The following is a 17,647-nucleotide window of genomic DNA, read 5'->3' as shown; positions in this document are numbered from 1 at the left end:
GTTGGGCTCTGTGCTGACAGCTCAGAGCCTGGAGCCTGCTTCAGATTCTGTGTCTCCCTCTCTCTCTGCCCCTCCCCCACTCATGCTCTGTCTCTGTCTCAGAAATAAACATTAAAAAAAAATAAAAATAAAATTGTTATTCTCTGTACTATTTTTCAGATTCGTATATATTATTAAAGCCCCTCTCTAGATTGAAAGTGTGGAAAATTCCTGTGCAATACAGAGTACTTCCATAGCTCCTGCTATAGAGCCTAGATCAGAAAACCCTCACTGGAGAGTAAAATGAAATAGGAACGTACAAAGAGATAAATATCTATTAGATAGCAGAGCAGTATCAGCTAATGGAGATATAAATTACCTTACAGTCTGTGTATATTTCCCTTAGCAATACCAAAGAGGTGAAGCCTTAGCCTTGAGAAGAGTGAGCAAATGCAGGATGTGTGAACTAACGGCTGCTAATCATCCTGTAGATATGCTTATCACATGTTTGTTGGCTCTCTAGCAGGGATATACTTATCTGTTTGTCAAATGTCTAGCAGGGATATACTTATCATCTGTTCGTCAAATGTCTGGCGGGGCCTTTAGGATACCCTTGAGCAAAAGTCACTTTACAGCTCCATGTCGGCTCTGTTAAAAACCCAACCACCTAGAGGAAAGTAAAATTTTGATTAAATTCCTAGAAGGTGTTCCACATCTGAACCCTGCTCTGACCTCCCATGCCCACCTACTTCCTCAGGTCCTTGGCTTCACTTTAGCACTGGTTGTTGGAATTTGGGCTCCAATTCCTGAAGTCCTTTATGAACATCTATTATCTACTGTCTTTTGCCTGCCTCCAGGATTGCATCAGACACCTGGTTCTGCCTACCTGTGATTGATTTGGCTCACTTGTATACTCTGCCCTGTCTAATCAAAACCATAGGGCCTCCATATAGGATCCTTAATATCATTTCAAGCTGATGAGAATAAGCTTCCAACCATAATCTTCCAGCTGTTACCTGTTGGAGACTATTACTTGCACTCGCAAATCCAGACCTTTTGGATACTGTCCATATACTCAGATGGTCTAATTGACTATCATCCCAGCAAACAAGGCATTTCTATTGATATAAAATACAGTTGAACCTTAACACGGATTTGAACTATGCGGGTCCACTGATAATGCATTTTTTTTTATAAATACAGTATAGTACTGTAAATGTATTTTATGATCTTTTTTCTCTTTTCTTTTCTTTTCTTTTCTATAGAGAGAGACAGAACATGCAAGCTGGGGAGAGGGGGCATAGGGGGAGAGAGAGAATCTTAAGCAGGCTCCATTCTCCGCATGGAGCCCAGTGCAGGGCTGGATCCCACAACCCTGGGATTGTGACCTGAGCCGAAATCAAGAGTCAGTCACTCAACCAACTGAACCATCCAGGTGCCCCTAAAACAAACTATTTTATTTAGAGAGATTGTTTCTGTTTGTATTACTAGTCATTTTTTGTGCCCATAGGGGCCAACCAATTACAGACCTCTCTTCTGTAGTCACATGCCTCTTCTGACCCCAGTTTGGGAAGGTTTTTCATTCTTCAGGACTCATCTGATTAGATTTGGTCCACCTGGGTAATATCTCTGCATCTCAACGTCCTTCACTTAATCACACATAGCTTTGTGTACTTTTTTCCAAGTCCCTTTTGTCATGTAAAGTAACATGTTCACAGGTTCTGGGAATAGAACATGGATATTTTAGGAAGGTCATTATTCAGTCTATCATACATTTTTTTTTCATAGGAACACTGACAAACCAGACTATTCACAAACTGAATAAATGCCATTCTGTAATAGCATAATTACTCTTAATATATGTCTTCCCAACTAGATTATAAACCCCTATTTTTGGTTCCTAGAATTTAGCTCAGTGCCCTGTATAAAGTCAATTCTCAACAGGATTTTGTTTATAAGAAACATATGGAGGTAAGTGGGTAGATAGATAGGGATATGGATATGTACGTACACACAGAAAGCAAACATAAAACAGCCTATTTAAAAAGGATTTTTTTAATGTTTATTTTTGAGACAGAGAGAGAGCAGGGTAGGGGCAGAGAAACTGGGGCTGGGGGACACAGAATCTAAACCAGGCTCCAGGCTCTGAGCTATCAGCATAGAGCCTGACGTGGGGCTTGAACTCAAACTGGGAGATCATGACCTGAGCCGAAGTCAGATACTTAACCAACTGAGCCACCCAGGCGCCCCTAAAACAACCTATTTTATTTAGAGAGATTGTTTCTGTTTGCATCACTGGTCCGTTTTTGTGCCTGTAGGGGCCAACCAGTTACCAGGGATCACTGGGATGGGCCTATCATCTGAGTCTACGGGGGCTGATCTAGAACTGGGATGGACCAGGAACCTGATTTCATGGAGCCGGCCTGGAGACCGGGGTCAGAGAGGCCAGCTTGGCACCAGGGTGAGCCTGGAATCTGGGGCTGCAGGAGTCATCCTGTCACCTGTGGTCTTGGGGGGCCAGCCGGGAAGTTAGGTCTACAGGTCCAGACTAGTGCTAGTGCAGACCATGAGCCTGGGTCTTTGGAGCAAGCCTTAAGGCTGGTGCCTTGGGGACTGCCCTGGTGATGGGATGAGCTAGGAGCCTGGGTCTGTGGCAGCCTGTCTAGAGTCTAGATCCACAGAGGCCAGCATGGTGCTGGGGGTAGTAAGGGGCCTGAGGCCACAGGGTTTGGCCTGGTGTTGGGGTGGACTGAAAGCCTGGGCCTGTGCCGGTCACCCTTGTGCTGGGCCCAGCCAGGAGCTTAAGTTTGTGGGTACTCATTTGGAGCCTGGGTGTGTGCAAACTATTGGGGAGCCAGGAGCCACAGGAACTACCCAGGGCCATGGGCAGTGGCTGGTGCTGGGATATGCCAAGAGTCTGGGTTCTTAGGATCTTACCAGGAGCCTACAGCTATGGAAGCCTTCTGGGGCCACTGGAACTGGGCAGCACTCAGATGAGCCAGGGGTCTGGGTTTGTAGCATCCCCCTGGGAACCTGGAGCCAAGGGAGTCCCCTGGGACCATTGGGGCCTAAAGGCACTGGAGTGATGTGGGGACTTGGGTTTGTGAGAGCCTGTAAAGAGGCACCTAAGGCTGTAGGTGTTGACTGGGTGCTGGGGCAAGGTGGCTCTGGCTGGGGTCCACAGTGAAATCGTATAGTCACTTCACTCACCTCCCATGGGGAGGGTCTCTCTCAGCCTAGGCTGTCCTGGCTTAGAGGAGGGGTGATGGGAACAATATGAATGTATTTCTTATCATCCTCAGTGAGTGTTTTCCTACTTCTCTGCTTCACCCAGATTCTGTAATCTATCACCTGGAATCCTTGGCTCTTGTGAAGGTATTTTCATACATGCATAGTTGTTTAGATTGATGCTTCTGGGATGAAATGAGTGCTAGAAATTCCTATGCTGCCGTTTTGGTGATATCATTCTCCTCCTGGCTCATGCTTTTTGATTCACTCTGACAATCTCTGTCTTTTAATTAGTACATTCAGACTGTTGACATTCAAAGTGATTATTGATATAATCAGTAGTTGGATAAATAGCTATCACATTTGTTACTATTTTCTATTTGTTACCTCTTTTCTGCCTTTTGTGGTTTTAACTGACCATTTTATATAATTCCATTTTTAATCCTTTTTTTTAGCGTATCAGCTATACTTCTATTTTGCCTTTTTTAAGTGTTTGCCCTAGAATTTTCAATGTAGATTTACAACTAATCTAAATCCACTTCAAATAACACTATAACCTCTTCATGAGTAGTGCAAATACCTTATCATAATAAAATAATCCTAATTTCTTCCTCCTATTGCCATACTTATAAGTAAGTATACGTATATACATATAGAAGCATATATCGTCAAATCCAGTGTTGTTATTATTTTGAACAAACTGTTATCTTTTAGACCAATAAGAAGAGAAATAAAAATTTTTATTTTGCCTACACTTATTTCTTCTCCAGCGCTCTTCCTTTCTTTATTTAAATACAAGTGTCTGACATATATCATTTTCCTTCTCTCTACAGAACCTCTTTTAAACTTTCTTGAAAGGCAGGTCTACTGGCACCGAATTCCCTTAATATTTATTTGTTTGAGAAAGTCCTTATTTCTTTTTCATTTTTGAAGGATAACTTTGTAGGCTACAGAATTTTAGGTTGGTGAGTTTTTCTGTCAACACTTTGTTTTTTATTTTATTTCATTTATTTATTTATTGCGGTGGGAGGGGGGAGGGCAGAGCAAGAGAAGGGGAGAGAGAATCCCAATCTCATGAACTGTGAGATCATGATCTGAACCGAAATCAAGAGTCTGACACTTAACCACTTAACTGACTGAGCCACCCAGGTGTCCCTCTGTCAACACTTTATTTATTTTATTTTTTATAATTTTTTTTAACGTTTATTTATTTTTGAGACAGAGAGAGACAGAGCATGAACAGGGGAGGAGCAGAGAGAGAGGGAGACACAGAATCTGAAACAGGCTCCAGGCTCTGAGCTGTCAGCACAGAGCCCGACGCGGGGCTCGAACTCACGGACCGTGAGATCATGACCTGAGCCGAAGTCAGATGCTTAACCGACCAAGCCACCCAGGCACCCCTCTCTGTCAACACTTTAAACGTTTCACTCCCATTTTTTCATACTTGCATGGTTTTTGAGAAGTCAGATGTCATTCTTATCTTTGCTACTCTGTAGGTAATGGATTTTTATCCTAGGGCTTCTTTCAGGATTTTCTGTGGTTTGAAACTGATATGACTAAGTGTAGTTTTGCAGGGGGATTTATCCTGTTTGGTATTCTCTGAACATCTTGGATTTGCAGTTTGTTGTCTGACAATAATTTGGGGGAAATTCAGTATGGTTTCAAATATTTCTTCTGTTCGTTTCTTCTGGCATTCCCATTGTGTATATGTTACATTTTTTGTACCCAGTTCTTGGATATTTTGTTGTTTCTTTTTTCAGTCTTTTTTCTCTTTGCTTTTCAGTTTTGGAAGTTTCTACTGAAGTATCTTTAAACTCAGAGATTCTCTCTTCAGCTGTGTCCAGTCTACTAATAAGTCCAACAAAGGCATTATTCACTTTTGTTACAGTGTTTTTTATCTCTAGCATTTCTTTTTATTCTTTCCTAGAATTTCCATATTTTTGCTTACATTGCCCATCTGTACTTGCATGCTGTCTACTTATCAGAGAACTTAGTATATTAATTATAGTTGTTTTAAATTTCTGATGTGATAATTCCAACAGCTCTCTTGTATCTGAGCCTGGTCCTGAGGCTTCCTCTGTCTCTTCCACTTATGTTTTTTGCTTTTTCATATATCTTGTAATTTTTTCTTGGAAGCTGGTTATGATGTACAGAGTGAAAGGAACTGCTATAAATAGGCCTTTAGTAATGTGATGGTAAGGTGGAGGGGAAGGGAAGTTTTATAATCTTATGATCTGGTCTGTCTTTTAGTGTGCCTGTGCCTTTGGACTGTGAACTTCTAATGTGCTTCTCAGTCCTCGTCCCTCCATACCCTTAAGTGAGACAGGATGGCTAGAGGGGGCTGGAAGTGGATCTTTCCCTTCCCCCAGGTTAGTTAGGCTCTGATAATACCCCAGCCGGTTAAGCTGTGATTAAATAGTACCTTCTGAAGGCGGACCTTGTTAAGAACAGAATGCTCTGGTATATTTTTAAATGGTTTCTTTTCCTCTTCCCCTGCCAAAAACGTGGTGGGGAAGAAAGAGTGTGGATTTTTCTCCGATATTCAGTGTGAGAATGTAATAGAGATCCAGGAATTAACTCACAAAAGTGTGGGAGCCCCCACTGACTCGGTCCCCCTGGAGTTTTTAAATCTCAGAGTTATCTACACTGAGTGCCCAGCAATTCGTAAATTACTGTTCAGGTTTCCCTACCCTGGCACTGGTTTGCACAGCTTGTTGCCCTAGTAAGTTGTGATTCTATGTATTTGCCTGTTGATCTTTCCAAATTTGGGAACAACATTTTGCCCTGTGACCTCACTTGTCTTTTGGATGTAAGGAGAGCTGTTGATTTTCAGTTTGTTCAGCTTTTTATTTGTTCACTTGGAGTGACAACTTTCAAGCTTCTTGTAAGCTGGACTGGAAACCAGAAGTGTTTTATTTACCTTTTCATCACTGAAATATTAAAGACTCAGTGATTCTGTGTGAATCATTGCTAAGCTTCTCCTAGCAGTTCTCATCTGTTTTTTTGGTTCTCTCTATTATTTCACTGGGGCTCACAGAAGTTACATATCAATGGACTACATGTTCTATTGGCAGAATGTGCCCTAGTATGTATGAAAAGTGTGAAAATATGAGTAAGTGGAGTGACTTGATCAGTCCTACCCTTTCTAATGAGAGTTACCCAATCTGTCATTCAGTCACCTTACCCTTCTTCCCTTTGATTCTTAATCTGACCCCTCTTCCATTCCATGATATAACCCAAAAGTTCTCATTAGCTTATTCTATTTTCACAGATTTTTTTTTGTTTTTTTCATCATACTTATAGTTTTGCATACTCTTTTATGGACCCTGATTGTACCTTTTGTAGTGAGCATTTATAGATTTTAAATACTTGTTGCTTTACATCTTTTGTTTTTAGGATGATATAATCTGTTGGACTGTGGTTAGGCTGAGGATTCAAATAAATATCTTTCATCTTTAATCTTTCAGTTCCTTATGTTTCATGTCTTTTCTTGTGAGTGGGCTCAAACTCCTCACTTTCTGTATTCCTTATTTTTTTCCCTTAGCTTTTTATTGTATGTAGGAATTCTGGTCAAATCAATATAGGTTAGCCTCACATATTTTTTTCCACATAAGGAAGCATTTATTTGAGGTTTAACATAAATCATACAAATAAAGTTTGTATAAACACAAATCCACATCAAGTCATAACACAGCAAAAGACAAAGTAAAAACAAAGAAAACTAATTGGTGGCTATATACAGTTGGACCCAGTGTGTCTTGTACATTAGAAAGTCTTTTACAAAATAGTCACCTTAGATCAACGGAAGATCAATCGTCCTGCAAGATAGCTTACTCTCGTGATCTCCTCTACAGGACAACATTTTCTGGTGTGTGCCTTGTGCTCTGCCTGTAACATGAGATAGACGTAGTCTGGGTGACACACAACCTGCAGTGAAGTTCCCACTGTTTTCTCCAACATCCTCCTATGGCTGATAATTGTTTTGGTGATTGCCACCCCCTCAAGACACCTTGCCATAAGTGCTCTGTTGGCCACTGTAGTCTACACATCCCTGTCCATATCCATAGTTCCCAAAGTTATACCCAATATTACCATAGCCGCCATAGCTACTATAGTTTTGAGACCAACATAGGCACTATTGTAATTTCCATATCCTCGATCATAATAGCTATTAAATCCTTGGCTCCTGTATTGGCCCCAACCTCATCCATGACCCCTAGTACCACCTCATCCACCAGCTTCCTCCTTTTTGTTGTTGCTATTACTGCCTATATACCTCTTTGAGTTATGCAGCTTTGATTTCACACTTCCCAGAACCAGTTTGTTTTCTCATGTTACAATGTGTTTTCTAACAATTTCTTTACTGGCTCTTCAGCTGTATATGTGATAAAACAAAATCCTCTTCTTTCATTTGTTTTTGTGTCCATGGGAAGTTCAGTGTTTTCAATATCGCCAAAAGCTCCAAAATATTCCTTAATTTGTTCTTCAGGGGATGCCTGGTAGCTCAGTCAGTTAGGTGTCCGACTTTGGCTCAGGTCATGATCTCATGGTTCATGGGTTCGAGCCCCGCGATGGGCTCTGTGCTGACAGCTTGGAGCCTGAGCCTGCTTCGGATTCTGGGTCTTCCTCTCTCTCTGCTCCTCCCCCACTCATGCTCTGTCTCTCTTTCAAAAATAAATGAACATTAAAAAAAATTTAAATAAATAAAATAAAACATAAAAAAAAATTAATTTGTTCTAAAGAACTGTCTAGGCTCAATCCACCCACAAAAACCTATTTGGTGGAGAGGGGTTTCTTCCCTTTTAAAGTTTTGGCCCTTTCAAGGTCTATCAATTTGCCATCCAGTTTGTGTTCTTTCAGTTCCAGTACCCACCATCCTGACTTTTGCTCACGTTGATCTTGGATCCCTCTGCGAATCCCTCTGTGTTGCTGTACTTGTTCATGTCCTCCATGGTGGCGGAATAAGTGGGAGGGTGGGTTGGGGGGAGGGAGGGTGCTGGAGTGCAGGCCAGGCCTGGCAGCAGCTGCAGCAGAGCATTGTAAGGAGCTGGATTTAAAATGGTGGCTGAAGATGGGGCTCCTGGGTGGCTCAGTTGGTTAAGTGTCTGACTTCGGCTCAGGTCATGATCTCACGGTCCGTGAGTTCGAGCCCCATGTCGGGCTCTCTGCTGTCAGTTCAGAGCCTGGAGCTTGCCTCAGATTCTGTGTCTCCCTCTCTCTCTGCCCCTCCCCCACTCACGCTCTGTCTCTATCAAAAAATGAATAAACGTTAAAAAAAATTAAAATGGTGGCTGAAGAGCTAGCCTCACCTCACATATTAATTTTCTTTTTTCAATGACATTTTTCTCACTGCCACCTTGTACCTTACCACTTCATGCCTCATCTTCCATCTATCTCCTTTCAGTATCTCCTTTCAGTATCTCCCCATTCCATATTATTTTTCTGTAACAATGGAATACTTAAAAAAAAAAACCAAAAGCTCAAGTAACAGAAAACTCAAGACAGATTTAAACAATGAAAGTGATTTATTGGCTATTAAGACTAAAAAGACCAAGGTAGGATAGGCCACAGGGTTAGTTTGATTTAGTAGTCCAACCATGTCATCAAAGACCTGGCTTCTTTACCTTTCTCTGTTCTGCCTTCAGTCTTGTCAGCGTCAGTCCAAACCTGGCTTCTCTCAAAAACCGAACTAACTAACCAACTACCCAAATCCAGAAATCCAAGTTTTATGTCTATATATACCACCCTGCCCAGAAAGGGAGAGTGTCCTCTTATTGGCTCTTCCAGAGTCAGAAGGTTGCTTTCCTAGAAGCTCCATTACTACAAAGGATACAGTGCATGTTACTGGACAAATTTAGTTCAGATGTCCTTCCTGAACCTCCCTCTATCCTGGAGAAATGGCATGCACTATGTGGCTCAGGTATCGGTTACCTGAACTTACCCTTGCTGAATGGGGAATGGGATGACCTTAGATTAATGAATCTAAGATGAATTTAGATTAATATGAGACTACTCCTAGAACTAGAAGTTCATCTGGCTTCTCCCTAAACATGTGAGAGAAGTTGACATCTGACTGAAAGTCTGGAAACTGTGAGGAAGGAGGATAGGGGAAATGGATTGCTAAGTGACAAAGAAATGATCCCTACCCTTGCACCTAGTTACTTCAAAAATTCGTAAAACACCATTTTTATTCCGTTGCTCTGCTACCGTAATCCAATGACCGAATCTGGCCTGCCACTTGTTTTTATAAATAATGTTTATTGAAACACAGCCATAGTCACTTGAAAAGTATCATCTATGGCTGCTTTCAGACCACAGTGGAAGCGTTGAGTAGTTGTGTAGAGGGTTTTTTTGTTTGGTTTTTTGAGAGAGAGAGAGAGAGAGAGAGAGACAGGGAGACAGAGAGAAAGGGTGTGCCTGTGAGTGGGGGAGGGAGGAGAGAAGGAAGAGAAGGGAAGGTGGATAAGGGGAAGGTGAGGGGGGAGGGGCTTTAAACTCGAGAGCAGAGAGATCATGACCTGAGCCAAACTCAACACTTAACCAACTAAGCCATGCAGGCACCCCAGAAGAGTTGAGTAGTTGTAACAGAGACCATATGACCTGCAGAACCTAAAATATTTATTATTCGGCCCTTTCAAAAAAAGTTTGCTGACCCCTGCCCTAGAAGATTAAATTTAAACTCATTCTCGATGTCAAAACCCTCTATCATCTATCCTCACTTTACTGATCTAATTTAATTGGCATTATTCACTGTATACAAACTCTAATCCATTCAGATTAGTTTATTCACCCACCCCAAACAGTGCACATTCAATCTCTACTTTTTAAATTTGTTCGTGCTTTATCCAAACTGGAATGCTCTCCTTCAATCTTAACATGTCTTTGAAGGCCCATCTCAAGTTTATGAAGTTTTCCTTATGACCTCAACCCACTGGAGCCTTCTTTCCTGCATTTATTATTTCCATCACACTATAATGCATTTTGAGTCTATATATGTTTTATAAATATATGCATATGTCTTATCTGTCCAATTAAATGCAAAACTCCTGGATATTTGAATCTTGGTAGTATCATATTTTTTGTATCCCTTACAGAATTTCAAGCAATGCTGGACCAAGAAGACACTTAAGTAATACTTACTAATCTCGTCAAAGTCTACCTCATATCCAGAATTAGTCCACTTCTTTGCATCCCCAGAATACCACCCTAATTTGAGCTCTACCTGCTCTCATCCAGCCTAATGCTGCTGTCTCCCAAGTGTCCGGTGCTCCTTCTGGCTCCCTATAATCTTCTCTGCACACAGTGAACAGACTGACTTTAAATGTTTAAATCAGGCGATGTTATTCTCCTACTTAATCTCCTCTACCTGCATGACATATCTCAGAGTAGTTGTGTTCTGCCTCTGCCTAAATCTACGCCCCCCCCGCCCCCACATCTTCTCTCACTTGTCAGTGGTCACTCAGCTTCCCTTTCTCTCAGTTCCTCTGTCTGGAATATTTTCCCTCCATGACACAAATGTCTGACCCCTCGTAATGTCTGCTCTCAGTTCTCTCCTCTTTGCCTGACCACCCAGCCTAAACAGCCTCCTGCCTCCTACATTTCACTCTAGAACACATCATCCAGTTTCACCTTCTTCATAGCCCTGATCTCAACAGACTATGTCTTGCTTACTTTTTTAACTGTTTCCCCTCTAAATGTGAGCTCCATGAGTTTACTTAATTTGTTCACCACTGTATTTTCAGCCCCTAGAACAATGCCCAGTGCAGAAGAAGTATTTGGTAGCTCTTTGTGGAATAAACAAAACCGTTCGTAGATTTATTTCCTTTTGAAATAGCAAAAGAGAACTTTTATTCACTCCCATAAAAATTGCTAACCACCTTCTTCCATAGTGTTACCACTTAGGGTTTTGCACAAAGAAACTGTTCTTAGGGGGTACATTTGTTTCCTAGGGCTGCCATCACAAATTACCACAAGCTGAATGGCTTAAAACAACAGAAATCTATTCTTTTACCATTTTGGAGGCCACAAGTCCAGAATTAAATTGTTGGCGGGGTTGATTCCTTCTGGAGGCTCTGAGGGAAACAGTCCATGCCTCTCTCCCAGCTTCTAGTGGTTGCTGGCAACCCTTGACATTCTATGACTTGTAGATACACCATTCCAGTCTCTGCTTCCATCTTCACATCACCTTCATCACCTTCTCTCTGAGAGAAGAAGGTGTGTTTTCTTCTGCCTCTGATGTGGACACTCTCCCTGGATTTAGGGCCCACCCTAATCCAGTAAGAGCTCATCTAGGTTTTCAACTAATTACATCTGTAATGATCCTGTTTGCAAATAAGGTCACATTCTGAGGTTCTGCATGGACATGAATTTGGGGGGGGGGGACACTATTCATTAGGGGTTTTTATTTTTTTATTTAAAAAAATGTTTATTTATTTATTTTGATAGAGCACACGCATGCATGGAGGAGGGGCAGAGAGAGACAGGGAGAGAGACAGAGAGAATCCCAAGCAGGCTCCACGCTGCTAGCACAAAGTCTGCTTTGGGGCTCAAACTCATGAACCATGAGATCATGACCTGAGCTGAAATCAAAGTCAGACGCTTAAATGACTCAGCCACCCAGGCACCCCTCATCAGGGTTTTTTAATACAACACAGAAATTAATTCCACTCTTGCTGTAGTATATTGCACATAGGTTGTTTTTTGGTAACCAGCAATAACCTCCTTTACCAGGAACACCTCTGTTTCCTAGTGGGGAATTCCCTCGCTCCCTCTGTTGGTAATCTTGGTGGGGATGTAAATTAGTATTCTTCATCTCACTGCAACTAAGGAGCCACATGTGACTAACCTAAGGGAAGACAGCTAGACTCCTGGGATGTTTTATTTTTTGGAATTTATAGTTCCTTATATTTTGGCAAACTTTCAAGATGTACTTTTACTCCATAGTAAATTTCCCTTGATTTTAGCTCTAGAAATCTGTGAATGCACAGAACACATTAAGCAATCTGGATCATGAAACTTTTAATCTTGAGAAGAGGTACACAGGATGGGAAATAGAGGGAGGGCATACACTGGAGCTGCAGCACCTCGGAAAGATCCAGAAGTTGTTCTTGTTGCCTGGACTCCAGGAGCTGTCCTCATTCTGTCCTGGCCTTCCAGCCTCCCATCTATCCTGTGAGCTCCTGGCTATCGTTCTGTTCAAGGCCCTTTTTGCTTGAGTTAGTCAGACAGAATCCATTCCTATCAATTGTTAAGCTGAAACTTAATTGTGAAACTCACAGTTGTTAAGCTGAGATCCAAGATGTTTTCAGTACTGCTGCAATTTTGCATATTTAGCTCTGAGCTCTGACATGTGGAGTTTACGACTACATGAGATACTACCTTCAAAATGTCAATTTCATCCCAAACCTACAAATTAGTGTAATTAAAAGACAGCATATTAGCATTTTCATTAATTTATTTATAACCCATCGTGTCCCAAAAGGACTTCATTATGTTAAATTATCCTACAAAGGTATAGCAAGAAAAAATACACTTAAAATAATAAGTGGAAATGAGACAAAAGAGAATAAGCATAGAATAGTAAGATGAAGCCATGAGTGAACCTAATCCATAATGGTTACTGTGAAGGTCCAGACAATAGGTAGGGGCAAGATGCAATAATATGACAGGGTCTACAGGCTAAGATTGCCATGGTATTTGGCAACAATATTTTCTACTTGAAATAATACCTTCTCAACATGCATTTTTGTTAAAAGAGCTTTCAGTCTCTCCATAGTAATGGAGACTGAGATAATGGGGTCATGAGATAATTAAGCAACTTGCCAAATAGGAACTGCCTAACCAAATGCCAGAAAAGAGAATACCTTTGCTTAAAGTCACTATGTTATCAGTTTAAAGATGGTAAACATATGCCAAGATGTCTGTTTTCAATTTGTTTTTTTATTTTGGTTAATATTACTCAAAAAAATTTAACTATAGTGTCTTTTTAAAAATTAATAATTCATTTTGCTTTACACAATAGTTGGACCGTGGGAAAGCTTTATTTTATAAAAAAGATTTATTTTTACAAGTTGAAATGTTTGGCTTTTTTTATAAGTAAGGTCTAGACCCAACGTGGGGCTGAAACTGACAACCCCAAGATCAAGAGTTACATATTCTACCAACTGAGCTGGCCAGGCACCCCACAAATTGAAATATTTTAAGTAGAAGAGCGGACCTAGCTGTTTAAAAAAACATATATAGTCCATTTTTGCAAATCAAACACTACTTTTTCATTTATTATGCTAGTGATGTGGGATTTTCACATGTTATAGAAATGTTGGTTCCTTTCACAGTTTTTATAAGGAAGTGAAGCTCAGATTTTATTTATTTATTTTTTTTTTTAAATTTATTTTTGGGACAGAGAGAGACAGAGCATGAACGGGGGAGGGGCAGAGAGAGAGGGAGACACAGAATCGGAAACAGGCTCCAGGCTCCGAGCCATCAGCCCGGAGCCTGACGCGGGGCTCGAACTCACGGACCGCGAGATCGTGACCTGGCTGAAGTCGGACGCTTAACCGACTGCACCACCCAGGCGCCCCTGAAGCTCAGATTTTAAATGCAAACACTGCATAAAGATATTACTCATACATAGTAACATAGTAAACACAATCATAAGATACTGATCTTCATTATTGTAATGAAGATTTTCCTGTTTCAATATTTATTGCATTGACCCCCACCCCAACCAAACCTTTTCCAGAATCTGAGGTAATTATTGAATACATCACAAGTGCCACCTAGTGCTTTCTTTGAAAATAACTTTTTTTTTTTTTTTTAATCTTCAGAAACAAGAACAAAACAAGATGTAGAAGGCCTGACTGTCAGGACAGAGCTTGTTTAAATAACTCTGCTTTCTAAAAAAGTCTGTTTGTTTTCAGTCAAAAAAGGCTTTGAAAGAATTTTGAAATGAGTTTCTTTGACAGTAGTCAGACTTCTCCATACTGTTTGATTTTAATTTTGCATAGGTATAGATGGAATTAAGTAAAAAATGCTAAAGAAGTGGAAAATGAAGGCATTTCACTAAGGAAGTAGCAGCAATATTTTCAAAAAGTATTTTCTCCGGTTCCCAACGGGAGCGGACATCTCACCAGAGCTCTGATTCTATCGTCATTATTTTATACCCCAAGTCACTCTTGCTTCCAATTCTCCTATACTTAAGGCATTGAAACATCGTCGTGTCGTCATCATCATCATCGTCATCATCTCACCACCACCACCACCACCACCACCACCAGCACCCACAGTCATGATCACAAGCACTAGCTGAGAGACTAGTTGTAGGATCCTGTGCTAGTGTCAAGGAAACAAACACAAGCTTTAATCTCCACCATCAAGGAGCTTAATATTAACTTGGAGGGAGGAAAAGAAGTAGAAAGAAGAGGAGGCGGAGGAAAAGTATGTGTGTAATAATAAAATGGCAATTCTCGATGAAAAGCTGTCACCATTTTTCCAGTTCATAGGCCATCCCCCCCACCCTTTTACCCACTCCTGGTATCTGAGTCCTGTGCTCGGCTTTTGAAATGCCTTTCTGATAGGTTCTCTCTTCCCTCTCTATTGTCTGTTTATTCCTCCACCTCATTCCTGGAAAATTGCAACAGACTTGTCCTTCGGTTTCCCGCCTCTCCTATTGTCAGGCTAATATTACTAAAATGCTGCCTTTAACTTTTCATTCTTTTCCTCAAGAACCAGTTATGGTTGTCTGTGCTCATTAGACTGTGGGCATAAATCTCTGAGCCTAGCTTCCCTCCCCTGCCTACCCCCCTCCCCAACTGCCCCCCACCCCCACCCCGCAGCTTTGAAGGTTTTCTGTAATTCACACAGACTTTATCTGTTGGGTATACACTCCAACACTAAATTTTCACCCCAAAGGGCAGGGTTCTGTTTACTTTAGAACAAAAAGGCAGGCTGTACTTTCATTTCCTTTTTTAAATTTTGTGGCTTTTTCTCCCTATTTCTACTTGTTTTTCCTTTTTTTCTTTTTCTTTCTTTTTTTTTTTGTCTCTTGTGCCATTTGCCTTTATGTTATGAATTACCCTATCACTTGTTACCATTGCCATTCTTTTCCTCCATGTACCTTTTTCTCCTGATGACCTCTCCTGTGGGCATCACATTCTCTCCAGTGTCTCCTGGTTGTGCTTTCATCTTGCTCCACAGTGAGTTACATTGGAACTTCCCTTTCCTGCTCATTGGGTTTACTTCTTTGCTTCCTGGGTCAGTGGTCTCCTTTCTTTTCTCCTCGTTTTGCTTCAGAATATTTTCAAGCAACTTTGCAAAAATGAGCACGTAAGAGGTAAATGTTCCAAGTCCTTGCATGTTGGAAATGTCTTTATCTTCACATTTAAACTGTGTTTGCCTAGGTACAATATTCTAATTTAACTAAAACTATGTTACCAAAACATTTGGTAGCTGGTTTCTTATTGTGTTTTGTTTTATTTCATTCATTCATTCATTCTGTTCTTTCCAGGAAGCAACTTTATTCCTGCAGGTACCACTCAGTTGGGTTTGTACCCAAGGAACTGAGCCCCGTACACCACGTGGCATAGTTTTTTATATATATTTTACTTCTTTGTCTCCCATATATGATAACACACAAACATGTAGTCTGATTAAGTGGTCTCATGTTACAAGGTCGTGAGGGATATTGTCACGTATGTGTATAGCCAGGTTACCTTGACTTTTTTTGTTTTTTTTTTCCTTAGGGAGGGGCTCTACCACATTCCCCCCTTTGGTGATAGGACCCCTCTATCTTATTGTGTTTTAGTACTCGGGTTGCTGAAGAGAAGTCTGATGTCAGCTTGACTTGTTCTTTTGTAATGTGGAAGATAAATTGTCTCAGTTTCACTGGCATCAAGTCAAATCCTCTAACAATCTATTTTTCCACAGTGAATCTGAACCCCACAGGTCTGTGTTCTGCTTTTAATGCTGACTAATAAAATTTCAGATCCTGGCTCTGAAAATACGGAACTTCCTAATTTTTTTCAAACTCTAATAAAGAGATGAAAAGTTGTTTCTTCTCTTCTGCAACAAAGAGAGAGATGACCTTCCTCATGGTAAAACTTGGTAAAAGGACCCAATGAGATACGGTGTCAAATGTGAACTCTCACAAGGACATCAGTCTTGCTTCCTCTGTGATACGAGCCTTGCACAAATATTCACAACTGCTGTCAGCTCATTCTGTACTCTGTAATACAAATATGTTATTGGAATTATTATTTGAACAAAGGAATCTTGTAGATGCTAGATATCTTAGAAATTGTTGCCATGTTATGTGAGTATAACCTTTAATGACACCTGTCATTCTGTCTTACTTGTTAAGACTTGTTAAGATAGTCTTATTTGTTGCTCTGGTGATAATGTTGTAGTTGACACTTATGTTCCCAAGTAGTATAAACATTGTCAGAGTTGTTCTGTCAAATCAGAAGAAGATCCTTGGCTCTCTGCCCTTCCTGTTTGCACAATGGACAAATAAAAGTCTACTGTGCTAGAGTGCTTCATGTAACAAAGAATCTCATTTATATTTCCACATGGATATCCAGTTGCTTCAGCACCATGGACCAAAGTGACAATTTCTCAAACCCATAGTAGTTGATTTTATAAGATATTTCAGTTCTGGGGTATCTGGGTAGCTTAGTCCGTTAAGCATCTGACTCTTGATTTTGGCTCGGGTCATGATCTCATGGTCATGGGATTGAGCCCCGCATGGGGCTCTGTGCTAAGCATGGAGCCTGCTTGGGATTCTCTCCCTGTCTCTCTGTCTCTCCCCCATTTGGGGGAGGGGGGAGGCGGGAAGATGTTTCATTTCTAATACCTGAGTGCATTCAAACATGTCATCTTTTCAGCAATTTGCAACAGTTATTTCAGTATCCTTCAGGAACTTTGGGAGGGGAGAAGAATATTTGATAACAGTATAAAAAGGCAAAGTGGTGATTCCTGTAATTAAAACAAATTTTTACTCTCCCCTCCAGAGAGATACCAAGGTCCAGGAGGACAGTGTCCCAGAATATTCTTCTAAATATGGTGAAAATCTTTCTGCCACAACCAAAAAGTATTTTTTATATTAATGTGACCTCAGTATTAAATCTTTACTACATCTATTGCTGTATAGAATAATCAGCTCTAGGACATCGAACAATAGAAAACAGTAATATTGTGGAAAGGAAACTTTTCTTAGATCCATATGAATGTCTGTATCATCTCTGAAAGTGATCAAATGGACAATAGAACAGAATGGAGTCCAGAAATAGGCCCACACATAAAGGATCACTTGATTTAACACGAGTGTGCCAATATATGGTACAGGTTCAGAGGGTGTTTGAATTTTAAAATTGGATATATATTATCAAATTATGCACCAGAAAACTTACACTAATTTATGCTCTCACTAACATGGTTAAAGAGC

At 40.7% G+C, this 17,647-nt stretch overlaps 1 protein-coding gene and 1 pseudogene across 9 annotated transcripts in view; one reads left to right on the top strand and one right to left on the bottom strand.

The window, feature by feature from the left end:
* Positions 1-17,647, top strand: part of LOC144617155 (uncharacterized) — a 131,624-nt gene that overhangs the window by 10,439 nt on the left and 103,538 nt on the right. The window lies entirely within an intron of this gene.
* LOC132671227 (heterogeneous nuclear ribonucleoprotein D-like) lies at positions 6,656-8,440 on the bottom strand (annotated as a pseudogene).

Source organism: Panthera onca, chromosome C1, assembly GCF_046562875.1.
Source record: "Panthera onca isolate mPanOnc1 chromosome C1, mPanOnc1 haplotype 2, whole genome shotgun sequence".
Classification (NCBI taxonomy): domain Eukaryota; kingdom Metazoa; phylum Chordata; class Mammalia; order Carnivora; family Felidae; genus Panthera; species Panthera onca.
The sequence above is the reverse complement of the archived record's forward strand: the minus strand, read 5'-3'. Positions and strand labels throughout refer to the sequence as shown.